The sequence below is a fragment of the Chionomys nivalis genome, chromosome 9 (assembly GCF_950005125.1).
Source record: "Chionomys nivalis chromosome 9, mChiNiv1.1, whole genome shotgun sequence".
NCBI classification, from domain to species: domain Eukaryota; kingdom Metazoa; phylum Chordata; class Mammalia; order Rodentia; family Cricetidae; genus Chionomys; species Chionomys nivalis.
Genome location: NC_080094.1, coordinates 1,569,917 through 1,594,714, shown reverse-complemented (window position 1 = coordinate 1,594,714; position 24,798 = coordinate 1,569,917). Strand labels below are relative to the sequence as shown.

Here is a 24,798-nt window from a genome sequence, read left to right as displayed (position 1 = left end):
TTGTGACATCACTTTTGCCTTTGAGAGAGGGTCTCATGTACCCCTGACGGGCCTGCCCTATAGGAAAGGCTTCCTTGAACTCCTCATCTTCTGGCCTTTGTCCCCAAGAGTTTGGATGACAACTGTGCACACCATGCCTGGTTCAACATCATTTTTAAAAGACAGACTCTGAGCCATTAAGGACCACGGCTTCCTCGTGAAGGAGTTGGTGGATTCATGGGGAAGGACAGAAAGGAGGGATGGAAGGTTCATGGAGCACTGGTTTGGGGGCCTCAGCCTTCCAGTCTTGGGGTCCTTGGGCCAGCTGGAGGCAGTGGTCACCGTGTTTGGCCTTTGCTCTGATGGTGTGAAGCTGTCTCCAGGGAAAGAAGGCTTGGGGTCAGCCCAAGAGAGCAGGCAGGGGCTGGCATCTCTTGGCCAGGCCTTCATCCCGCGGTGTCAAGGGATTCAGACTGGTTCCTAGCCTTCCTCACACCTCTTGAGAGCCAGCTCTAAGAGACCATTTTCTCTCTTAGGGGATTGCGTGTGTGTGTGAACTGGATCATCTTTGGTGGTGTGAGATGTTGGTGACTTGACCACTGAGGAAAGCAAGGGTCGCCATGGGGTAAGGGACTCCCTTCCATACCGTCTAGTGCTGTTAGACCATAAACCCTATTTGTGTGTTGACACTGAAGAAAATGAAAATGACAACTTACCAAGAGTAATAATGGAACGCTCATCGTAACAGTGACAGGTCCAGGAGCAGACGGTCCTCTCCGGTCAGGGACCAGATCCTAAATAGGGTCTGAATGTGAAGAGTGTCTGCCTCGGGTTTCCATGGACTCAGCCCTCCGACTAAACAAAAGAAATGTAGGTGGGTCTGGGTTGGTCCCCAATGTGCCCGGATCATGAAGCCTCAGGGTGTGTTGCTTGCTGTGGGAAAAGTCCTTCTTCAAGCCAGAGCCAGGGGATTTGGATTTCATGTGTTGGGTGGTGCCGTATACATGTAGTGCTTGGTCCCACAGCCGTCCCCAAGAAATCCAGCCACTGGTCCCCAGTGACCCACGTGGCAGTGGCTATGACAGAGACGTTTGGTGCTCCACCCGTGTCATTAGCCACTGTCTAGGAGGATATGTTGTTGGGGGACCCCTTCCTGACTGGCACAGCTCCTAGGACACCAGTGAGGCTTGGCTTTCTAGAGGAACCCAAGCCACAGGCCCAGAGGTGGGGTCAGGTCTGCTCCTCCGGAAGCTTCAGAATGCATGCTGGGACAGAATTACGCAGATGAGTCAAACCAGCAGGCAAACAGACCCCTACCTCCTCCTGGTGCCCACACTAGCAGGACAGAGGACCCTGGAGCAGGTTAGGCCAGGGGGTACAGGCTTTCAGCATTGAGTTTCAGGCTGTGACACACAGGGTCCCCGGGGTCCCAGAAAAGAAGAGCCCGGCTTAGGGCTGTTAGCCAGGCCTGCCCACCACAACTAAGCTCCCCAGGTTGCAGCCCTAGCCACTGACCTCCACGGTTCTGTTATTGTCACGTGTGGCTCAGCGTTTCAGTGGGAGCAAGGATGTGATTATGGCCATGCACAGACTTTCTCTAGTTTCTGAGGTTGAGAGAGCTCAGCACATCTGTCTTACCACTGTTTCAGGTGAAGTCATCTGCCCCACCCTGGCCTGGGGACCCTCGGTGGAGCATTCAGTGAGCTGGGGTGTGATTGGTGGAGCATTCAGTGAGCTGGGGTGTGATCCGTGGAGTATTCAGTGAGCTGGGGTGTGATCGGTGGAACATTCAGTGAGCTGGGGTGTGATCCGTGGAGTATTCAGTGAAGCTGGGGTGTGATCGATCTTCTCAGATTCATTTGTCCTCAACACAAAGGTCTAGACGTATTCCTCAGAGCTAGGGATGGGCCTGCAGCCAACCAATGGGGTGGACAGGCCTCAGGGGCCTGTGGTCCCTTAAATCAGGTACCCATGAGTCCCCATTATGTGTCTGGTCTTGCATGGGGCCTACAGGGACCACAGTGGGTGCAGAGCTTCAGAGGCCAGCAGCAAATGAAGTAAGTACATGAAGGAGAACTTTAGAGGGGATGGGGGCAGCTGTGTCCACAGCCCCAGCCCATCCCTGTCTCTCTGCTCTATGCTTCTGCCTTCCTAGCAAGACAGCCCTAGTTTCTGCACAGAGGAGTGGACTGTAACTCTAGAGGCTGTAAACTTGGTCCCTGTGGGCCAGGCAGGCAGTATCAAGGGAAGAGCAGCCTGCCCAGTGCCTGCTGTGGTGCTGTGATCCATTGGTGAGGCTGATGTGGTATGAAGAACTGTGGTGTACAGGAGTGGATAGGGAGAGCAGAGGCAATACCTGGGGATGTTGGGAGCTAGCCCCTGGGTCTAGCCAGGGATGTTGGGAGCTAGCCACTGGGTCTTGCCAGGGATGTTGGGAGCTAGCCCCTGGGTTCTGCCTGGGATGTTGGGAGCTAGCCCCTGGGTCTCACCAGGGATGTTGGGAGTTAGCCCCTGGGTCCCGCCTGGGGTGTTAGGAGCTAGCCCCTGGGTTCTGCCGGGGATGTTGGGAGCTAGCCCCTGGGTTCCAGCCCCTGCACCACTTGAGCGCTGTGTCCTGATCCACAAATGGTGCTAGTGACTGGGAGGCTGAGCAGTTGGGGGTGGCACTGAGATGGTGGAGGGGGTGGGGGACAGTCATGTCTCACTATGGAAAGACTGGGGGGACACATATTCTAGCAGAGGAAGGACTTAGCAGCTATACTGGTTCTTCACGGGCCTGCCTGTGCTGAAGCGTTAGCTATCTCCGAGCAGACACGTGCTCTCCAGGGAACCTTCATTCAGGACCGCTTGACTGGACTCCCAGGGGTCAGTGCTCAAGCCCATGATACTGTCCTCTTCCTTATACTCACAGCTCATCAAGAGCCATGGGGGTCTGAAGCTAGCCCATCCGTCAGACCTTGGCATCATCAAGACCCACAGGTGTCTGAAGCTAGCCCATCCGTCAAGCCTTGGAATCATCAAGAGCCACAGGCGTCTGAAGCTAGTCCTTCCGTCAAGCCTTGGCGTCATTTCTCGGGTCTTATTTCTCTTTCTCTTTCCTCCTGCCCCAGCCTCTGTCCTATCCCATCCCATTCTCTGTCTTTCCTTCCCAGGACACCCCAATCCCTAGCTTGTTCTTCATGCCCCTCATGTCTGCTTATTGTTCCCCTCCAGCATGCGCTCCTAGTGTGGACACTCTCTTGGAATCTCTAGACTGGATTCCTGTTTGCCCTTTCCCCGGGGCTGTAACTCTAGACCCTGAAGAAATCATACATCCCCCATTTCTATGAGAATGTAACACATTCTTCCCCAGGTTCCCTAGGCCACTAGCCAAGAAGGTCCCCTCAGGACTGCAAGATGTGGGTATCCTGTGGGACACCCTGCAGGGGACACAGGAGCTTCCTAGGGCAGCTGTACACTCAGCGGCCAAAGGAGGGGACATAGGGATCTAAGGATCCCTGGCCAATGAACGGGCCCTCAGCTGCCAGTGCCTGCTTAGGAGAGAGATGCCATTTCCAGCTCAGATCCCAACAGCTGTGCCCAAGAGTCCACTAATCACAGACACCAGGGTGGGGACAAGAACTCCCTGTTATTTCTTAGCTCATAGGTCCCCACTGTATTCTACTTCATGTGTCTTGGATGCCCGCACATCCATGTTTCCGTGCTGGGTTCCTGAAGACTGTGTTCAAGGGTTGATTATATTGAAGACCCTGGGCTGGACCAGGAGAAGGCATTGGATAGCTTCATGACTTTCAGGAGCCCATGGCCACACCACAGTTGCTCTCAGTCACCTTAGAGTGTGCGTCTGCTGGCTTAACAAGGTTAGGGCTCTTCTCAGTGATCCTAAAAAAGACCAAGCCCTCCAAAAAATATTTGTACAAAGCACATGTGAGTCCTAAGAGGACCTCAGAGAAGGTGTGGCTGGGCTGGATGGTCATCATGTCCTTTTAGGGACTGCATGGTTCTGTTTGAAGTTTCTGGGTTCTCCTGAGTGTCTAGTATTTGGATCACAAGTACAGATTTTCTAGTTCTTCTCATCTGGGCCTGCGAAGCCAGATTTCCCTGTTTAGGCCCAGGGCCTCTGTTGAGGGGGTGACATTGGGGCCTCATGAGCATGTCAAATGCCAGTATCAGGCCAGGTTCACTCAAAAGAACCAAAAGTTTCTGCCTCCCAGGCAGGCCCTGGTTTGTCCTCATCGAAGCCTGAGCCTGGAGGACCCAGTCTGAGCCTCAAGGAAACAGGAGGTGGGGGATGGGGGCGCCATATCTGGGCTTCACCTGCTGTGGTTGCTCAAATGCTTCTGGGATCAAGGGTCCTAAGATAGCTGTCCTGGCCCCATCCCCAGCAGGAATGTCCCTGGGGGAGCTGGCAGCTTTGAGGAGGCCTGCCCTTGTGTGGGCCGGCCAGCTTCAACAGTGCTGTAGCTGAGTCACCCAGAAGGGGCTCAGCCACCTGCTCTCGAGGGCAGCCGCTTCGCCTTGTAGGGAGTATGTGAGGCCCAGCACATGTGATGCTTCTGGCCTGGGATGGCTCCCCTGTCAGGGTCTCTGGCATGACCAGTGTGACCCCCCCCTTCTATCTACCCACTCATTCACTCACCAAACATTCGGTGAGCACCTTCTAACAGCTTGGATCCCCGGGAGTTAGTATTGGGGGCTGAGATGTGTGTGGTTTAGTGACAGAGAGTTTGCCTAGCATTCATGAGGCCTTGGATCATATCTTAAGCAACACATACACACACACACACACACACACACACACACACACACACACTTACACACGTAACCGTCCTCCTATGCACATAGCCTGGGAAGGAAGGCGAACAGGTACATACTACCACATGTTCCAAGCAGCGTGGCAGGGCAGAACATCAAAGCCCCCAGAGCCCTCATGACAAAGTACCCACATGTAGGTAGGGAAGGCTTCCTCAACGCAGTCAGTCACACCAGGCTGGAAGAGGCATAGGTATTTGAGGACGACTTGTTATCTTTACAGTCTGTCCAACCTTTGGACCCTGTCCACTGGGGTCTCCTCGGGGGTCTTGGTAAACAGACAGCTTGCCTCCTGTCTGAAGGCAGGGAAGGCTGGTCTTTCCTCCCTATCCTCATACCATCCCCGGTTCCATTTCCCTCCCCTGGTGGCTGGAGCTGAACCACAAGCTTGTGTGGTGCTTAGAACATGACTACTTTAAATGCTGAACCCAAAAGGAGCAAAGCCAGCTGGGGAATTGATCTTGGTGCTGGTTGGAGAGGCATTGTTGTCTCTAGGGGCAACACCGTAACCATATCAATAGAGTGCTAAATGGTCCCATGCCTCCCGCACAGGTCCCCAGTGCCCTCTGCCAATGCATACCTCTGAGATTTTCTGGAGCCTCATGATGCAACAGAGAGGTTCCAAAGGTTGTCCCCCTGTGGCTGGGTGCTCAGCATCTCTAAGCAGTTCTGTATTCTCTCTGAACCTTGGGCCAAGGTCACAAGGTCCTCAACTCTACTTTACCAGGAGGGCCCTGAGGTTAGGGATTCACCTGGAGAGTCTCTCAGGTTCAGGACTCCAAGTCCTAGGCTCTTCCCTTCCATGGTATCAGAGCCTCAAGGATCCTTGGGGTCCCTGCTCCTGGTACAGCGTTGGCTTGGGGTAGGACACCTCGGGACCCAGGGCCCTCAGCTCACAGACAAACAGTACCATGTCCGGGGGCCCACTCACAGAGTAGGGTCTTCAGAACCCTATGAAACCCCGTGGGACTCGCCCATCATACCCTTTGGCCTAGCCCTGGGGCAAGGGACAAAATGCCACTCTTAGGAGTAACAGTGAGGGATGACATGCTATGTGGCCCTAAGTCTCTGGCCAGATGCCTCTCCTGCCCTGCCTTTTCTTGAAACCCCTGGAACTGCATAGTGACTCATGGCATGCTGGGAAGGGTTCCTTACCCCCCCCCTCACCTGGGCTGAGGCAGATGTCAGGTGCTAGTGAAGTAACAATCTTTTTTTTTTCTTTCCCCGAAAAAAAAAAAAAATACCCGGAGGAAACCCGTTGTATTCTCTTAAGAAAGTAAGTCACTGAAGTTTATTTTTAGCTACTGCAGAATTTCATTGATTTTCTACAACAAGACCAAGATTCTCAATAAAAATAAGCTCAACAAGGAGACGCCTCTCCCCCAGTACATTCTTACCGTTCATATGGGTGAGTTGTGAAAGTGTCTTGGATATTCTAAGAGAGACTTTAAAAATATACGGGGCTGGAGAGCTGGCTTAGTGGTTAAAGAGCACTGGCTGCTCTTCCAGAGGACCCAGGTTCAATACCCAGCACCCACATGGCAACCCACAACTGCCTGTGACTTCAGTTCTAGGGGATCTGAGACCCTCACACAGATATATAGCCAGGCAAAACATCAATGACCATAAAATTAAAAAAAAAAACAAAACAGTAACAAAAATATATCCCTACCCAAACAATGGGAGAGCAAGTCCTCCCATAGCTCCCAGGGCCCCAGAAGACAGAGGCCCTAGGCTTGCTATAGAGCAGGCAGGTTCAACCTCTTGATTTGCATGCTTGCTCCTGGACAATGAGCAAATTGAAGAGGAGCAAGCCTTTTTCCTTTGTGCTGGGGAGGGTCCTATCCAGAGCTGGCTGAGCTTCCGGCAGCAAGGCCTAGGAGGATCTACGAGACACAGCCCAGGGTGCTCAGGCTTCTGGTGTATGGAGGGCTCACGTGACCTCAGCAGAGGTGTTCTTTAAGAAGCAGGAGGACAATATGGTTTGTTGTAGCTGTTTTGTTCCCTGGGTTTTATTCAGATTTATCCTTTTTATAAGATGTGGCAGTCCCGACTAAATCACCGAGAGGAAGCACGAGTCAATTACACACTGAACTGGGCAGGAAATGCAGGGTAAAAATGAAGTCTCCTCTGGTGACTTGCAGCCTGAATTGTGCTGGGACACGAGACGGGGACCTCTAGTAGCAAGAAGGTGCCGCTCGGTTCATGTCACCGCCACATCTTCTCCCGGAATTCGGCAGTACTAAACTGCTGGCTACCAAAGGCCAACGTCTCACTGGGTCTGGAGGTGGCCCTGGCCATCCCAGTGGCTGTGTTTGTGGAGAAGGGATGCCGGAGGTCAGGGGTCTGCCAAAGATCAAGCTATGAAAACAGAGAACTCCTAAGTCCTTTTACCCAGATCAAGGACCCTGGGGTGACCAGCCAACGCCAGCTCTCTCCTAAAGGCCCTGAAGCTGAGTAGTGGCTCAGGCTCATGACACGCTGGGCATGCTCACCTGCTTGGGAGGGCATTGGATGCCTGGATTACTTCAGCGAGCTTGAGCGCCAGGTATGTCACCTGATGTCACCTGTCTGCACCCTCAGCTACCCCTGCCCAGAATGCTATAGAAGTTCTGTTGATCAATAGCTAAAGATTTGTGTCTGATCCTTGGCCCCCCTACCTGAGCTCTCCTGAGCTGGGGGAGGTGGGTGTGGACTTGAGTTCCTCTCCGCGGATGAACCCTTGCTAACCCTAGGAGGCTGACTTCCAGTGGAGGAATGGACATCCTAACTCACCCAAACAACGTCAACAGCAACCCGCTAAGGAGGCTCTGAACGCAGTCAAGAGGACGAGGGGCCCTTTGCTGCAAGGGGTACCCCAAAGTGACTCCTAGAATCTGTGCCGTGCAGCCTGGTGATCAGAGAGGGGAGTTAGCAGACATGGACTGGGGGGCTGGAAGGGGTCACAAGGGAGGGATTTATTCTGGAATAATTTTAGATTTACCACAGATCTGCAATGACAACACAGAGAACTCCTTTACACTGTTGCTGAACTCTGAAAAATAGATGTTTTTTCTTTATAGCACTTTTGATTGTAAACAAAAATTGCACATAAAGCATTGAGATTTTCTGTCAACCCTGCTCTTTCTCAGTGCACAGCTCACCCCAGCTGGATCAGGTCCACGAGCTATGGTCCCAGCACAGTCTCCCTGGGTGTACCTTTGGCAGACTCGGACAAACGAAAGATGACATGGGCACCTGACACCTAGAGCAGCCGTTCTCAACCTGCGGGTGGCGGCCCCTTTGGGGTGGAATGACCCTTTCACGGGGGCCCTCTAAGATCACAGGGAAACATAGATATTTACATTACAACTCATAGCAAAATTGCAGTTATGAAGTAACGATGAAAATAATTTTATGGTTGGGGTCACCACAACATGAGGAACTGTATTAAGGGTCGCAGCGTTAGGAGGGTCGAGAACCACTGTCTAGGGAGTCTCCTTCATGCTCCCCAGGTTGATCCTTTTCCTGGGGACCACTGTTCATTCTGTCTTTTTTTTTTTTCCTTTCCAGTACTGGGGATCAAACTCAGGACTTTTGCACGTGTCAAGTCACTGAGCCATAACCTGTCACCGTTAGTTCTAGGGTGTTCCCTTTCCCAGGATGGCACAGCTGGAAGCATGCAGCATGCAGCATGCAGCCTTTCAGCCTTAGAAATACGCATTTAAGTCTCCTGCATGTCTCTTCATGACTTGCTCCTCATTTCTTTTTTATTGTTAGGTTCTATTCCACTGCTTGGATGGCCCAGCATTTGGTGGTCCCCTCACCTGCTGAGGGACATCTTGGCATCTTCCCAGGTTTGGTGTGTGACAAAGCAAGCTGCTGCCAGCATTGTTCGCTTGCGTGACCTTTCCGTATGTTGGTGGCATACTCAATCCTGAAGTCATGTGTTAACGTGTGGTCCTCCAATCTGCACGCGAACGTTCTAACTGTGAAACCTCAGGAAGTGACTTTCTTTAGACATAGTTTAGCTGAAGATAAGATCATGATAGAGTATGTCCAATGTAGCAGTCCTTGTGAGAAAGGGAGGTTGGCCACAGGCATGCTAAGGCAGAGGCAGACAGGAGTGATACTTCTACACCCCCAAACGCCTCCAAGAGAGCCATCAGCCACCTGGGGCTGCAGAAACCCAGAGTGGATAGAGACACCCTTGATGCCTGGTGCCTGATCTCAGGTATTTGCCTTCCAGAGCTTGCCATGGTTCCTTCTTGCTGTTTAAGCCACCCATGCTGGGGTCCTCTGTAATGCTGACTCCAGGACATTTGTATGTCTTAAGCGCATGTGTATCCTGACACATGTGACCAGACAGCTCTTATAGTGCCTTGAACATGTGATATCAGTGCCATCTCTTGCTGCCTGTTAGGTGGCTCCGAAGCCGTTAGGACCACCATAGAAGATGGACACCTGCCGCTCCCTGGGACCCTGTGGCTCACACACTCACCCGTTCTCACCCACACTCACGCTGGGGCAATGACAGGTTTGTGCTCAGAGGGCAGGAGCCTGTGTGGGTCTTCAGAGGAGACCATGAGAGGCCCCATGCCCTGCTCCCTGAGGGCCTCTTTCGGGATTTGGAGCCAGGTGCCTGGCAAGCTTGTTCCCCAGGCTTGCAGCTGATGCAGCACCAGCCGGCATTTCTGCAGTAAAAGCAGCTTCGGCTCTTCCTCACTCCTTCAGTTATGCAGCTGAGGCTCTCTCTCCAGGCCCATTCGTCAAAGAGGGGGGGCTGAGTAGAGACCACTGACAGGAAGGCCACAGCCAGCCCTCTGTGACCTTGGCCACAGGGAAATGTCTTCTGCAATATCAAAATTAATTATTTCTTGGAGAAATGTCAGCAGGGACCTAATGAGTCTCAGATGCATGGATGGGGCTGCTTCCTGCCTTCTTAACGCACTTGATGGTGGGTACCCACGTTTCTCTAAGCACAGGGAGGAGACGTGCCCATGTTCTCAGTGCTGGTATCACTGGTGCTTACCAGAGGAGGTGACATCCTGACCCAGTCCTAGGTGCCTTTCGTAGGTCATTGTTCCTTGGTTGGAGATAAAAAGGGCCCAGAATATGGTGAGGGATCCTGGGCAGACCAACCTCATGGTCCAACTGAGTTCTGCTACCCCATCTCAACACTGTTGTTGCACCCAACTTTGCCAAGGGAGACCTTTGTATTTCTGGAGTTAGCTCTTCTCAGAGTTTCACAGTTCTGAGGAGGCCCCCTCCTCACCAGAGTGAAAATCAAGGTTCTCATGACAGCCTGTGCAGCTGCCAAGCAAGCTGCCACCCATCTATAGTCAGTACTTGATTTCACAGATGAGGCGACTGTGGTACCAAGAGGCTGAACAACTTGCTCAAGGGGCCTCATTGGGAGAGTGGTTGGAGGGCAAGCAACGACTATAATTCTCCATGGTTACCACCTCTGGACCTGACCCGGCTCAGGGCCACTATCCAGGCTAAGGTTTTGGACTTCCAAGAGAAGAGTTCCCAAAGCTCCACCTGGCTTCTTGCTGGCTGGCACAGAGCTCTTGGGTGATGCCACCCTTCCTGTCTTTATTCATACTGCCCATAGGGCCTTTCCCTGAGCTGGCCTTGAGGCTATTGATAGACCCAAGCTTCCAGGGAGGCAGTGATATCAGAGATCGGCTGTCTATACAATTACAAACCCTGTTTCCTGGCAAATGGGATTGCTTCGGGTTTCATCTTTCAGCCAATCAATGCTCAGCCTTAGGTCAATAGACTACGTCTTTCTCTGGAAGGTGGCCCCCAGGAACTGTCTTCAGGACATGTCGGGGGCACGGAGGCTGTGTCCTGGGGTGCAGAAAACCCCTTCAGGGATGATTCAGGCTGCTTAGTGTTCTGTCTCCATCAAAGCCACCCGATGGGGTTGCCTTCTGACCCTGAATCTTCATGTCACTCTTTCGCATCTACCGAGCATAAAAAACAAAATTAGCTCATGGCTTTCTGAAGATGTTGTGTGGCCTGACAGACAGCAAATGATCGATAAACGTAGCTATGCTGATGATGACAGCTGCCATTATCTGCAGAACTTTCCCCACACATGGCTTTTGGACAGTGCTCAGAGGGACTGGGGAAGTCAGATGCATTTATAGACTCTAAGACCCTTCTGTGGGACTTGGAGAGAAGGCGTTATTCGTGTATCAAGGGGAGATGCAGCCCTCACCGAAGAGCAGGTTCTGTTACTCCTAACCATGACAAGAGCCTCCTCTATGTCTAGCTCCCTGTATTACTGTGCTGGGGGCCTCAGTCCTACATCCCAACTGTGGTGGGTTGAATGAGAGTGGCTTCCATAGGCTCATATATTTGTATGCTTGGCCCCCAGTTAGTGAAACTGTTTGGGAAGGATCAGGAGGTGTGGCCTTGATGGAGGAGGTGTGTCACCAGGGCTGAACTTTGAGACCCATGTCATTCCCAGTATGCAACATTCTACCAGATGAGCTCAGAGGTCACTGAAGTCTCTCTGGATCTGTTCTCTCTGGGTGTGTCACTTGAATCTTGGCCAGCATCTCCTGACTGTGAGAGAAAGGGGGTTCTGTTCTTTTCCTGGAAAGGCATGGTTCTTACAATTCCCTAGAGGGACCCCAAGTCAAAACACTTACCCTGGGGACCCTGACCCCATCTCACCAGCAGGACCTGGAAAATCAGGATTAAATCTTTATTTGTCTGAACATGAAATTCTGCATCCTGTCTCTGTCTTGGATGATGCCCACTGATGACTGGGGCTTGAAATCAGTGCTGAGGGTAGCTCACACATGAAGGTGGGCAAGGAAGCCTCATTCTTAGATATCCACTGGGTATCTGGATTACAGTCACCAAATGTCTCTAAGAGGGCCGTATCTCTACCCAAGGGTTGTTCACGATGATGTCAGAAGACACCCTCCCCTTCCCTGGATAATCTCTAAAGGGACTGACAGGCAAAGGGCTGAGACCTTTGCTACCTGTCTAGTGCCTGGGCAGAGGGGGTTTGCCAGTCTGTGCCTCTGCACACCACTGCCTGCATCAGAGATGGCGCAAGTCGGGGCCTCAGCAGTTGCAGACATGAATGTTTTCAGTATTCTGGCCCCACTTCCCGACTGTCCTGACTTAAACAGGTTTCTGAGGCCCTGGTCAGTGTCCTGAGTGACACCTATCCCTGCCAGGGTTCATGGGCTCTTAGAACTGCATGCTTTAGGACCAGGGAAAGGAGAGCAGTACTTCCGTGAAGTAACACTGCCTAGTGTTAGAAGTTCAAGGTGACCTGACTAAGTTGGTGCTGAAGTTGGTCACTCAGATTGGCCAGCAGGGCACAGGTGGGCTTCAGGGAGTCACAGACTTATTTCTTGATGGGCTAATTAAAAAGCCTGGCTTGATGTGGGTAGGAGGTTGAGGCCTGCAACACTTATTCATGGATGGCCTGGACACTGGTGAAGAGTAGGAGAGATATCCCATCTACTCAGGCCTACAAGGGGAAATGGGAAGCCCCAGAAGGCAAGGGTAGGGGTCATCCCAGGTTAATAGCAGGCAATACTGGATAACAAATGTTGGTTAGGAAGAGGTAGCCCCAAGAGCAGAAACAGGCACTTGGGGAACCAGGGGAGCCATACAGTTTCCTCCTCCTCCTCCTCCTCCTCCTTCTTCCTCTCTCTCTCTCTCTCTCTCTCTCTCTCTCTCTCTCTCTCTCTCTCGGAAGCCCCTGGAGGTTTGTGAAGTCAGGTCCAGCACAGGGTGGTCAGGGTGTGTGAAGGTGCCCTGTCTGGGCATCCTGTCTCTCTCTCTCAGTACTCATAAAAGCTAACCCAGCTCTTGTCTGTGCCAGAGTTGGTTCATCCTAGGTGGCCCTTGGTCCCTATTCTTCAGCTAAGTTAACCTGGAGTCAGATATACCGGGGGTGATTTAGCTCAAGGGCTAGGGTGGATGGGTCCTTAGAGGGTCTGAAAGCTGCCGGGCTAGTAAAATTTAGGTGAGCAGGGATTTGGGGGTAGGGTGGGTTCTTGAGTCATGAGTATCATGCATTCAAAGCATCATCCTCTCCCTAATTGGACCTTTACTTCTGGTCAGAGCTATCCCTTCCCCACCAGGGCACAGAGGACGGGTGGGAACCCCTCCTTTCCTGGGTGAGTAAATGGTGGACAAGACACAAACAGCTCCAGGGTCACGGCATTAGACACTCCCATGTCTACAGAGAACAGCTCCATCACAGGACTGGGGCTTACATGGCCCCCGTTCCTCCTAGCCGCTGACGGACTGTTTGGCTCCCCAGAAAGGCTATTCTTGGGTCTGCCTAACAGGTGCCCAGTGTGCAGCATGAATCTGCACTGATGTCAACTTCTCAGTGTGTCCTGGCTGGGCACTAAGGCCACCTCCACCCCCACTGTGACCAAGGAGCCCAAGGAGCCAGGCTGACAAGTGCTCTCCACAGGGACTGGAGAGTCTGACGGCCGTGGGGCCCTTCTGCTCTTCCAGCTTCAGCCCCAGGGATCCTCGGTGTATCTCCAGGTCCTATTAATCACAGAGGGCACAGGAGAGGCACCAGAAGAAAGCTGGCATGAAGGCAGAGGGGTCAGTAGCAGACAGAAGGAAATGCATATTTTTTGGCATCCAGCTGCCTCTGCAATGACATAATCAGAAGGTTCTTACTGACTGGGCAATAAAATCACTCATAACCATGAATGCAGAATGTCTTAGCACAGCCAGCATCACAGTCTTGGTGAAGGTCACCCCAGGCCCTCAAGAGAGGACCTTGTAGGCAGCAGCCTTGCCAGGAGAGGGGCTGCAGGAAGTTCTGGATGTTATGAGTCCGATGTCCTGCCGTGAAGACCCTGTCTCTGCCACTCACTGCAGTGCTGGTTCCCCTGTCCCAGGTCTGAGAATACCACACTATCGAAGCCCGTATACAAGTGTGGTCGGTTCACCCCACTCAAAGTATGGCGTAGTGAGGTCAGTGAGTATCAGGCTGTCATTCTGGGGAAGAAGGCATGAGAGCCCTCCGGGGAGGGCATCTGGAGTCTTCTAGTGGGGCCAGGAGGGGGACCGGCCACAGAACAAGGCACAACACACACTCCAGGGCCACGATTCCCAACTCTGCTGTCTCAGGAACAAGAAGCAGAACAGGTATGGTCTACTGCCCCCACAACAAGACGACTCTGAGTTGTAAGGACTTCGACTCTGAGGATCGGCAGATCCTCTTCCTGTCACCTTCCAATCTGCAGGGATTAAGGTAGACCGTGGCAAGGCCTCAGGTCAAAGCTGCAGACTGAAATCAAGGTGATGGCTAGAGCTGTCTCTGCAGGCCAGTCCTCACCCAAACTCATAAGGTTAGCATGGAATTCAACTCCTTGAAGCTGTGGAGTAGAAAACCCTGCTTCTGAAGCTATGGACAAGGGCTGTGCTCCACACACAGAGTTCACAGCAGGGCTGCCACCTTCGATCAGGACAGGTCTGCCCCTCCTCACATCCCTTCTGATACCTGTAGGTCAAGGAGTCATGTGAGTGATTGCACACAGCAAGGGCCCCAGGAACTGGAGTTTGGGGGTTTCAGAGGAAGCTGGGAAATAGAGTCCCTCACCTCTTGGTGAGCTGGAGGGCCGAATGTCCTCAGTATCCTGGATTGAGAGGAGTGAAGGTTCCAGAGAGCCGTGCCTGTGGGTTCCCTCTCCAGGCTGAGCCCCTATTCTGATCCTGTAGATCTGGCTTTCCTAGCCCAAACTCCAGACACTAAGATTTCCTGAGGGAGCCTCAAGCTGCAGCTGGGGGAGTCTCTGGATAGAGGGACAATCACCATTGCAGGCCTGCTTTCTCCACAAAAGGATACCCGAGGATGCCAGTTCAATATTTTATAAGGGCTCGCACTAAATTTAAGGAATACCTCCAAGGTTTTGAGAACTCGAATGGACTTCCTATGGAGCTTTATGAGATGGCAGAATCATTCATCAGGACTTAACAGAACTTCATTTTTAAGTGGATGGCTCCTTCCCTAGCAGGGTGGTTCTCAAAGAAAACTAGTCAGGAGGAGGGGAGCAGAGGAAGTATGGCCAGACCCCGCCTCAGAGTCAAACCTTTCCAGGGACTCCAGAGTGTGTCCAACCCTTGCCTGAGAGCCAAATCTCCTCTGGTACACAAGTGTATGGCTACTCCTGTGCCCGAGACCTGTCTTTTCTAAACAGTCGGACGCTGTGAAGAGGGAGTGCTGCACCCCAACACCCGCTGGACCCCAACATCCAGCCACAGTTGACGGGAGGGTAGGTTGGATAGTGGTCTCTACCCAGGCCCAGATTCACAGATTATCCTGGGAACATAGTGAGTTCAGTTTACGCAACTAGAGATCCAGGTAGGTGGGGGCATGGCAGGTTAGGATCATGCCAGAGGCTGTCTGCAGAGCTAGCTATGCAGAGAGGTGGGCCGTGATGTGGCATCCCTGGGTAGCCATCTCCTGCCTAGGTCTGCAAGGGCTCTCACAGCTCACCCTCTTGTGGATGGGGACCACACACTTATATCCCAAGTCTGCCTCAACGTTGTTAGATGTTCCCTGCAAGGAGCCAAAACCCATTCCAAGTTAAACTGTCCCCCAGAGAGTGCCATGTGACCTGGGGGAGGTTACTCCGCGGCAGCCTCTGCACTGTGCACCTTAGAGCCCCGTTTGCCAGCTGCATTTGGCAGCAGCTAGGCTCTTTATCCAAATGAGTTTGGCATTTTTAAAAAAGCATCTTTATAACATCTCCAAAATGAATATTTATAGGGCAAGGATGAGGGAAGGGCTAATTGTGGTGGAGAGCCTGTTGGATCAACACTCCGTGGAGGACAGTCCCTGGAGAATGAGGCCACTCCTGGTTCTGGGGACCATCAACCCCTCTGTAAGGGAGACCCTAGGAGAAGCCCTCTAACCCAGCAGTGGGAAGCTAGAGATAACGAGCCCAGGGGCTCAAACTTGGAGGCTCCCTTTGGAGGCCAGGCGAGGGACTGGAACTCCAGAGTGTTATCACTAAACTTTCCCAGGAGCCAGTGACAAACTCCCCGCCAGGCCAATGGCCCAGCCATGGGGCCACCAAAGACATGCTAAAAAAGGCAGCCCAGAAGACCTGCAGTCTGCCTAGGAAATTCTCTGGGCTGCAAGGTCTCTCTGTGGAGCCCAGGGAAGGGAGGGGTGTCAGGGACTAGGTCTCTGGAATTTTACCCCTGGAATTTTCCCAGAAGGAACCAGGTGGCTCAGCAGGGCTCATTCTGCCCCAAGCATGGGCTCTGCACACAGCGATGACTCTGTCCAGGTGAAATCACTCGCCATTGGGTGGACCCCGTCCATTCAGGAGCACGTGTGAGCTGCAAGGGTTTGACACTCCGTTGGCTCCCTGAGTCTTGAGGATGCTGACACGTCTTCTTCCCCAGGTGAGGGGGAGGCTCTGCTGGGCAGAAGGAAGAGGAAGGTGGGGATGGCAGCAAGGATGAAGGCCGGGCCCAGGGAGAGGCAGGAAAATCCTGTAGCATGCTCCCCTGTTTCTCCACCACCTTCCTGCCCCTCTCACCTCCCTCTCCATTTTGGTACTCTCTGGTGCACACCAGAACAGCCAGGGGGCAGGGTCACAGAAGTGGGAGGGTCTTGAGGAACCTGCAGGACTGTATTCAACAACACAGAAGTGCTCACTTCCTCCTGGCATAGCTCTTGGTAAAAACAAGACACAAGTCTGAGAGAATGTGCAGGCTCATGGGAGGCTGGAGGATGGGGAGACGTGGGTGCCTCCAGCCACCTACCCTCTAAGCTTCATGCTAACCTATGAATTATGCTCTAGGACTGAAGTCTATACAAGGAGCCTCTCCCTGGAGGAGGCCCAGAATGTATCTCGTAGAGCCACAGGGACTCAGTGAACAGCCTCAGGGTCGCTCCAAGGGTCTTGTCCCAACGGTTGGGGGTGGATAGTAGACCTTGTGTGAACTGGAGGTGGATGAAGGACTCTGGCCTTGACCCTACTGCGACAGGACAACTTCTGAGGTCAGGCTCTTTCTGAGAAAACGACTGTTGGAAATGTGGCTCTCATTACTCAGAGACTTCCTCGAGGTCAGGACCTGCAGGGCTGACCAGGCTTGGCAGCAGGGGTTCATGCAGGGGCAGACACCAGGGGGAGGGTATCTGAGGTAGGAGGTTTCTGGAGGGACCAGAAATAGCCACCATGGCGGGTCTTAGTCTTCCCAGCCAGTTTTCCATTTCTCCTCTGTCCCATTTCCCCATGTTTAACCCAGAGAGTGCATGCTAAGACACCCCCCTTCATCACCATGGTTCCCTGGTCCCTCACAGTGTAGTAGGCACATGGAGGGCTTCCCAGAGAGGGTGCCAGGCTGTTCTGATGAGTTGAGGAGCAGGCCTAAAAATGCACCCAGACTGTGTTCAAGACTTGGCGGTAGAACCAGGGAGACATTTTGGGTCTGCCTGGGAGCGACAAGGGTAGAATGGGAGGGCAGTCTGGACCATGACAGCTGAAGGGGGCTCAGCGGGGGTTTGGCATGATGGGCTGGCACACAGCGGTGAAGAAGTAACTCCTGAGCTGCGAGGTGCCAGTGAAGTCAGTTGTGAGGCCATTGCCATGGCTAAGGAGCCAGGATGGAGGGGGACAGGGAAGTAATTCTGGGCAGGGAGGCTGTGACCTCCGCTTTGTTGAGCTCAGGTTTCAGTGGAGTCCAAGAGGCTGCTCTACAGCGGGTTTTGTTGTGCTCTGCACCTCAGCCGAGCATCTCCCAGGGAGAGACTTAAATTTCGGGCAGGTTTCTTAAGATACAGAAGAAATTGGCCCCTGATTTGTCCACCTATTCATCCATCCATCCTTCCATCCACCATCCATCCATCCATCCATCCATCCATCCATCCATCCATCCACCCATCCATCCTTCTATCCCTCCCTCCCTCCCTCCCTCCTTCCCTCCCTCCCTCCCTCCCTCCCTCTGTCCATCCATCCACACACCCATGCATCCACACACTTATCCACCCACCAATCCACCCCCACCCCCACTTATCCATTCATCCGTCCATTCGTCCATCTGTCCATCTGTCTACTCATCCATTTACTGGCCCGTCTCCCCCTTATCCTTGCCTGTGGGATCTGTCTAGATAGAAAAGCAGTCTAGGGGTCACATGGGATAAGGAGTTCACTAGCTCTTCTTGCCTTCTGTCCCTTGTTGCCTGTAGGGCCATCCTGGGGTGAGTAGAAACCAGGGTGCCATCTGACTGTCCTCATAGATGGCGGGTAATAGGGTGAGGGCTACAGGAGGGGCTCCCTTTTCACCCCAACACTGATCTCAACCCTGTTTTCATGCCTCTAAACTAAAAGAGGCTGTAGCCATGGGAGCTTTGAAGCCTGGCCTACCTGTCATCTCAGGTCTTCTTCCAGGGTGTTGGTCTGCCCTCCAAGGAGAGTAATGGCTTATGGAAAAGCTGGCTCTGAACCCGACCGGTTAGCTTGGGGACTGGGAAGCTCTGAAGCCCTGCCTGGCCCCAGACTCAGATCCTAGGACCTGCCCTCTACCCAGCCTGCAGTCTGTCCTGGGTTCCACGTGCTGACCTGGAACTGCTGAGTAGTTCAGGTCTGGCTGGGGGCTAAATTGTTGTGCCTTGGGCTGGGTATTATCCTGCATCTGCTGATGGTTGAGCTGTCACCATACTGAGGGGGACGTCCATCGCAGGAGACAGATTGCTCTCCGCTGACACTGTGGCAGTGAAAAATGCCTTTCTTTCCGAGCTGCCAGGGAGGTTTTCCCTCTGCTGTTAAGGGTGCGTGTGTGTGTGTGTGTGTGTGTGTGGGGGGGTGCTTATGGGTACGCCAGGTCTGGCAGTGGCAGCCTTCCCAGTGTGGTGGGGGCTGTGGGATCCTGTGGCATGGAGAGGATGCCTCATGTTCCCATGCCTTTCCCTCATAGCTCTGCTCCATGGGCCACACTGGCACACGCAAGCCCTCCCCACAGAGATGCGTCATGCCCCAAGTGTACACCACAAACACCAGGGTAGTGGTTAGTTGATACCGGGCAGTGCTGCAGGCTCCACTTCTTTTGGGGACTCATGATGCTCATGGGCCCCATAATGGCTCTGTGAAATCCAGCTCACAGGCCCAGCATGTTGAACGGGTACCCAGCAGGGACACCATTTTAAGCAGCATCTTTAGGTCTCTGATATGCCTCAGGGTTTGTGGCTCACTTCAGTTCCTGGCTCTTGGTGACCAGCTGACCATCCTGGACAGGACTGCAGATATCTGGACTGAGCATTGACAGAGAGGAGTCATGGAATTTGTCTGGAGCCCAGGCTGTTTTCCCACTGACCTTGCTTGCCTGTGGAGTCAGTACCTATGCCCAAGTCAGGCCTAGACCAGGCCAGCCCAGAAAATTGGTCCATAGGCACAGTCACAGGGGTATCCTGAAATCTACAACAAGTCAGCCCCTTTCCTTGGCCAATGCCCTCCCCTGCCCATGGACCTTCCTGGACATAGCTTCCTGCCTGGTTCCTTGTTAGCTCAGGTCAGGGCATGCTGCACAGGGGACTGGCGAGGACCCAAGATCACAAAGAAGCTGATGCTACCATGTGTGTAGGCCCTGGGGAGTCTCAGGACAGGGTTCTTATGGCTCTGCTCACTGGGAGGGTTTCCTCAAAAGCCATAGGCAAGGTATGAGTGTGTTTTGACTGCCGTAACACATGCTGTACACTCAGTGCTTGAATACTCAATTATCCTCTTATAGGCTGGAAGCCGAAGCCTGATGTCAGCTGACTCCCTCAGTAGGCTGCAGGGTTCCATTCCGTGGTCCCCTTCTCCATCCAAAGTCAGTAGTGCAGTGCACTCCCATGCCTCTAGCCATCCTTCCCCCTAGAAGGATCTTGTGAGGACACTGGTCCAGGATGGTTCAGAATAATTGCCATCTTGAATTTCTCAAACTAACCCCTTCTGCTGTGCAAGGCAGGATGGTTACTTTTCTCATCGCTGGGGCTACATACCTGGAAAGAAGTAATTTAAGGAAGGAATGGCTTCTGTTGGCTCATGGTTTGAGGATGCAGTCATCAAGGTGAGGAGTCCCTGTGGCAGAGCATGAGGCAGCGAATCACCCTGAATCCCAGGTGGGGATGTGGAAAGGGGCGAATCTGCTCCTCGGAACACAAAAAGGGGCGGATCTGCTCCTCAGAACACAGAAAGGGGCGAATCTGCTCTTTGGAACACAGTGCCTTTAATCCTAATACTTGGGAGGCAGAGGCAGGCAGATCTCTGTAAGTTCGAGGCCTGCCTGGTCAGTTTTACTTTCTCCTTCTCATTCAGCACATGGTATTCAAGGCCACAGGATGGTGGATCTTTCTGCCTCAGCTAAATCTCTTTAGAAACTCCCTCACAGATACACTTAGATGTATGGGTGTTCTAAATCCTATGAAGTTGATAAGGAAGATGGACCATCACACAGAGACATGGCCTAAGGTTCTGGAGTATCCTTGAGAAGAGGGGTGGAATCTTCTGTCCATTTCACGGCATGTTCCAGCTCTAGACAGAACTGAGTAGGGGAAATGGGGTTAACTTATAGCATCCTGGGGAATGTCCCAAAGAAAGCTATAGCTAGGTCCTTGATCCCTTGAAGATCTAGGTGCCTATGCCCGGGTCTGTGTAGTCCTGAGGCCAGGAGTGGGGGTCAGTGGGGAGAGAAGGTGGACTGGGCCTTGACCTAGGGTTGTCTGTTATTCAATTGAAAAGAAATTCTTTTAAGATAAAGGAACCAAGATGGTAGTGGCATGTATACCTTTAATCCTTGCACTCCAGAGGTGGAGACAGGAAGGTCACAAATTCAAGGTCATCCTCAGTTACACAACAAGCTTCCTGGTGGCGTTGGTTGTGAGAAACCCTGCCTCAAAAGAAAAACAAAACAAAGATTAAAAAAAAAACATTTTGAAGAGAGCATCATTGGACAGCATCTATGGCACCCAATGCTGTATAACTGTCACTTCTAGGTCCCTCCAGAACATCACCTGAAGGAGACCCACTTCCCCTGGGCTCTCCCTCCCTTCCTGGGGGTTCCACATTCAGTCCACATACAGTTTATGGCCCCCTGTGTTGACCCTGTGCCGTGTTATTAACAGTCATGGTATGTAGCAGTGCTTTGGTTTTTATGACCAAATAATATTCCATCCTATCAACTTGCGGTGTGTTGTCCCCTGGTCATTAGTCGACGACATTGGGTTGTGCTGTTTGCGCCAAAGTCAATGCTTCAGAGACCCTCCAGACATGTGCCCAGGAGTGCAGTTGCTCCAGCGTATTGGGTCTTATCACTGGAGAAGCTGCTGTCTGTTTTCTGCAGTGGCTTCACTGACATGGAATGGTCAGGGTGGGGATGAAGACATGGGCTTGGATGGGAACAGTGTCTCCTCCATCCTGTTGCCTGGGGAAGAAATAAGAAGTGTCCACCTCTCTTGAGAGCCGTGTGTTTGCAGGTACAAGGACAGACGAATGGTACATGGACATTGCTTAGCCTCAATGTCAGTGAATTTTGGGGGAGAATGATTAGTGGCAAGGGTGTTCCAACTCCTTCTCCTGGGTGGAGGACAGGCTGGTTTGTCCAGGCTCGGTGGCTGGCCCCTGCTAAAGTATACGATCCATGTAAAACCCCTTCCTGAGAAGCCACTGGGTGGAGCACAAAGGATCTTGGGTGATTTTGCCTCATTGTGGTGACCAAGGATACCCAGATGTGGACTAGTCTCTGTAGGAACCTACACAGCTGTGGGAAAATGTCTCTATAACGTCTGACTGGGCTGACCCATGACGGACCTCGTACTACTGCCCCATAAGATGTTAAAACTCATCCAAATTTAAGCTGAGTTACATAAACATGGTTCTACCCAGAGACCCCAGTCCCACCATGTCCTGTCCTTGGGCCTCTCTGTCTAGTAATCAATGGCTCAGTCAGTTGACTGCATAGTCATTCATCCATCCATTATCCATACATTTAATTCTCCAAAAAGAGATATTGAAAGCTTCGAAAGGAAATGTGTTGGGGACAACAGTTCTCGAGACCTTCCCAATACCCATGTCATTATAGGCACAATACTTATTCATTTATTTGCTTATTTATTTATTTATTTTGAGGCAGTCTTACTATGTAGCTCCTGCTGGCTTGGTATTAATTAGCCCAGGCTGGCCTCAACCTCTTGGCACCTCCACTTCCTGAATGCTGGTATTATAGACTTGTGCCACCATACCTAACCACACATGTGTTGCATTAGCCCCACACTGGAGTGCCAAAATGTAGTTGGTGGTTGGTTTTTAGTCTTTTGCTCTTTGGGGGCCTGCCATCCAGCTCCCAAATAAATACACTCAGGGAGGCTTATTATTACTTATAAATGCTCAGCCTTAGCTTGGCTTGTTTCTAGCCAGCTTTTCTTATCTTAAATTATGCTGTCTACCTTTCTCTATTCTGTAGACCTTCCTTTACTTCTTACTCCGTGGCTTGCTGTGTAGCTGGGTGACTGGCCCCTGATGTCTTCCTCCTTTTTTTATTTTGTTCCTTCTCCTTCTCCTCCAAGATTTCTCCTTCTGTTTATACTCTTTATCTGTGAACCCTGACTATCCTCTCTCCTGCCTCACTATTGACCATTCAGCTCTTTATTAGACCATAGGGTGTTTTAGACAGGCAAAGGATCACAGCTTCACAGAGTTAAACAAATGCAACATAAAAGAATGCAGCACATCTTTGCATCCTTAAACAAATGTTCCACAACATAAACACATGTAACACATCTTTGGATAATATTCTACAACACACGTGCACTCTTGAGGGGACCTGAGGCAATGTGGTGGTCCTAGCTGAACTTCTCTGCATCCCCTGTGAGGAGGTGTCTTGCTCCCTTATCAGTGGGCAGTGAAGTCCTAAGAGGTTGGGAGCTCGGGGCCCATGGCTTCTCTCTTCAGGAGTTTGTCCTCTGGCTGTGTCCTGGGGGAATTTGGGGCAGTTTGCTAACTATACCTTCCCTGGGAAAGAGGCAGCCCCGTAGCCCATGAGTCCTGGATATAGCTGCAGCACTGCACCCACCCCAGCTTGGACAGCCATGGGTATCCTTCTCCCTGTTTCTCTCTCCTTGGTTGGGACACTGGTCACAGACAGCCTATGTGGTGATTACGGTATGGCTTCATCTCTCTCTTGCTTCTGTGGACTGGACTTGGTCAGTGTCCTAACCTGCTGGGTGACCGAGAGCCTGGGAGTGGAGCTTAAGGGGTGTCCTTACCTCACCACCTGGGAGGTGGTCTTGGTAGGAGCAAGCTTCTCACATGTTCCTCCTGGGAAGATGTAAGTGATCACGCTTCCCCATATTGGCCAGTTCAGGGCTGGGGGACACTTCTCTAGGTACAGGAGGAAGGAGGTTTGTGAGCGGATTCTAAGACAGCAGGAAGCCTTAGGATGCCTGTGTTTTGTGCAGGGCTTTGCCGGAAGGAGCACTCATGTCCACTGTGGGGCCTGTTTCTAGCCTCCACTAATGGTTCCCAAGTCATCTCAAGTGTTTGTTATCATTGTTCTTTACAGTGGCAGGGTGGCAGAGACCTGCTCAACGCTACTCTGCTCCAAGGGGATAGTTGGTTGATCCCAAGCTGCTAGATTCTGAGTCTCAGCTCAGTGGGGCCGTCTTCCCAAGATTTGTCTTTTATATGACCCGGGTGGGAGCTAGAACAGAGGCATTTCCGATCGTACTCACCACCGTGGATATGGGGTCTTCCAGCCATACACCCTTGTCAGGGTCTGGAAGATGTAGGAATGACCAGTGAGTTGGCCTTGTCGATTGCTCAAGGTGACCTGTAATTCTTATTACCTGGGGTTGGTTTGGGACCCTCAGGAAAACTGGTGGTGACCCTGTTGCTCCTTGACCCAACCCTACATTTGAGCAAAAAAGACACCACTCTGGAGATGTTAAGGCCCTGGGCCAGCTGGACTTTTAGGGGACTAAGGCCAGGACAGCACCCATCTCCCTTCCTGGGCCCTGCTCCCTGGGTCAGCTCCAGTCTCCCCAGGCCACTCTGAGGAATGGGCTGTTGTGGCCATGGAGAGAGGCAAGTGCCCACTGGGGAAGAGGCACCTCTGTACTGGGTCTAGCTAAAAATAGCAGGGGGATTCGGACAGGACAGGGACAGCCGGTAGCACGACTGGTCAGGGAGGGGTTGAGAGGGGGACGGGGCAGCCCAGGACCGCTGTCAATGGTGCCGGGGCTCCCACCCTGTTCCCTGCTGCCTGGCCAGCCTCGGCCCAGCTGACAGGCTATTTTTTCCCCTGCTTGACTAAATATGGTCAGGGCGCACAGCCCGAGGGGGGCCACTTGGCCGGGCCGCGTGTTTGGGATGTTTGGCCGGGTATATAAGAACTGCCAAGGTGAGGTCGCTCCTGATCCAAGGGCCCCATGCCCCACCAGCCTTGGGTCAGGCCATCCCGCCTCTGCCCTCCCCCCACCCCCCTGCATGCATGATTCTTGGCCTGTGGGGCTGCGTGCATGTGTGAGCGTGCATACCCGCGGGGCTTTTCTCTTTTTCCCTTTTGTTCTCCTCTGACCTCTACCTGGTACCGACAGGGCTGAGGGTACAGGAGCTTCCTGCAGCTTTGGCCGGGCAAGGTGTGCAGCTCTGCCTCCTTAACTCTGCATCAACGCTCTCTCTCTCTCTCTCTCTCTCTCTCTCTCTCTCTCTCTCTCTCTCTCTCTCTCTCTCTCTCTCCTCCCCTCCCCTCCCCTCCCCTCTCCCCTCCTCTCTCTCTTCCTCCTTCCCTCTCAAGATTTCCCTGCTGCTAAGTCTGCGCTGCTGCAGGAGAGCTGGGGGGGAAGGGCAGGGGTGCGGAATCGGGGTGCTGGTGTCTTCTTTCTCTCCCCCCCCACCAAGTGCGGACGCAACGGGAGCTCCGGCCCGCCCCCACCCCTGCATTTGCGATTGGCTCCGGGAGGAGGTGGCTACCGCTGCCGCTGCTGCAGCATCTCCCGGGGAGCCGCGACCCTGCGCCCGCTGCCACTGC

General features: G+C 52.7%; 1 long non-coding RNA gene across 2 annotated transcripts; it reads right to left on the bottom strand.

Moving 5' to 3' along the window:
* Nucleotides 1-15,556: 15,556 nt before the first annotated feature.
* LOC130881752 (uncharacterized) lies at nt 15,557-24,460 on the bottom strand. Of its 2 annotated transcripts, XR_009057754.1 has the most exons (7): nt 24,305-24,460; nt 23,501-23,544; nt 23,036-23,150; nt 20,560-20,661; nt 19,775-19,853; nt 16,332-16,422; nt 15,557-16,208 (listed from the first exon to the last, which is right to left on the bottom strand). It is a non-coding gene; the product is annotated as an uncharacterized LOC130881752 (long non-coding RNA). The 2 variants fall into 2 exon arrangements; XR_009057755.1 differs by lacking the exon at nt 23,501-23,544.
* Between the last annotated feature and the right edge of the window lie 338 nt (nt 24,461-24,798).